The sequence below is a fragment of the Alligator sinensis genome, unplaced genomic scaffold (genome assembly GCF_000455745.1).
Source record: "Alligator sinensis unplaced genomic scaffold, ASM45574v1 scaffold203_1, whole genome shotgun sequence".
Classification (NCBI taxonomy): Eukaryota; Metazoa; Chordata; order Crocodylia; family Alligatoridae; genus Alligator; species Alligator sinensis.
In genome coordinates this window covers 2893167-2894829 of record NW_005841949.1, presented here as the reverse complement: position 1 = coordinate 2894829, position 1663 = coordinate 2893167, and the positions used below count along the sequence as shown (strand labels likewise).

General features: G+C 46.1%; 1 protein-coding gene across 5 annotated transcripts in view; it reads right to left on the bottom strand.

The window, feature by feature from the left end:
* Nucleotides 1-1663, bottom strand: part of CSNK2A2 (casein kinase 2 alpha 2) — a 36703-nt gene that overhangs the window by 11595 nt on the left and 23445 nt on the right. The window lies entirely within an intron of this gene.

The window sequence follows — 1663 nt, the reverse complement described above, 5'->3', positions numbered from 1 at the left end:
CCCTACCTTGGATGATCCACTCAGCATCAGAAAGGAAACAACAAAAGCTTATATGAAATCCAAACACACACTGGGTTTCATATTGCTACCTATTATTATCAAGGTTCCTATGCTAGTCACTGACACAACTTACAAACCTGACTACAGATGTAAAACAACTAATCGCTCTCTAGCCTGGTAAAGTGTTGGCAAGATCTTGAACAGCCCAATCTGGGGGAGTAGGGAGAAAAGAACATGAATCTGAATTGTTAAGATCAGAGGGACAGGCACAGGGCTGAGACTTCTTAAAAGATGACAAAAGGAAGAGCTGTACAAGGGGAAGGGACTCCAGAATGGCACAAGAGTCCAGAGGCCATTATGGGGAGGTGGCAAAGGACACTACTGCACTGAGTCCAAACAAACTCTTATGATCTATTTATGATCTCACCCTCCCCCATCTGTTCCTTTTGAGATCAGCAATGCCTATAAAGCACTAGGGGAACAATTTAAACCACGTCTCATTCTCAGCACCACACCTCTGATCATTCTGAACATGCAAAGTCCCCTCCCCAGGTCATACCAAGCACAGACTGATCATTTCACTTCATAGCTGGCACCAGCACCCTTGTCAGCCTAACCTGTTCCATTATTCCTGTTCCAGAGGAACAGGAAAGCCCTTATACAGGGTGAGGTGAAACTTGCAGTACAACACTAGGAAGCAGCAGCTGTGCCAGGAATGAAACTCACATTAAATATGAGACAGAACAGCAGGATTTCACCTTTTTCCTTCTTAATAAACAAGAGGCTCCTTAAAGCCCAGTCACATCATTTAATTTCTTTAACTTCAAAGCCAGCTGGCTCAGGGCATGCCCAGCTGTCTGGAGCAAATCCCACAGTGAAGGATTGAAATTCATGTTCCAAGAAACTAGAGCTAGCTCTGGACCCTCCCTGGCACTGGAGTGCAGTTGCTGCCTGAGCTACAGAGCAGCATAAACATGTTACCACCTTTGCCCAAGGCATCCCCAGAACCACATCCAAAGGGCCCCTCTGCCACCACCCTGACTCCAAGACTCTTAGCCATTCAACTACATACAAAAATTACACAGACACATGGGAATAGAGTTCCAGGTCTCCTGAGGTGCAATCTCTGGGTTATTTTCATGAGTTGGAGGGCAGGGAAGAGGGAATTTTTACACTAAAGAGCAACGTAATGAACCAGGCAACTCAGCAAGGAGGAATTAAAGGTTTAGCAATCAAGCTACAAGAGGCTGTACACCAAGCTAGTTGGCCCCACCTTGGGTGCACTGAGCCATCCACTGAGCACACCTACCACTCCTTCTGAATACTCTGGAGCAGATTACTGTTATTAGGGGATGGCTCATCCACTTGGAGTGGCTCATTTAAAAAAGAAGCAGGTTGGGGGAAGGGTGCTCTGAAATGTCTCTCTCCATGAATCACATTCCCTAATCACCATCACTAATTTAGCACGTCTCATCTGGAGATATCAAAATGCATTAAGAAAGTTAGTGCGGATCAGCCTTCTCCTTTCACACATGGGAAACAAGAGAGAACAGACCTGCCCAAGTCGCACACAGAGCCTGGGTCAAAGTTGGACTAAACCCCAGTGTTCCCAATGCTCTGCTCATTTACTGAGGCGCATGGCTTCCTCTCAACAGAAGGGAAA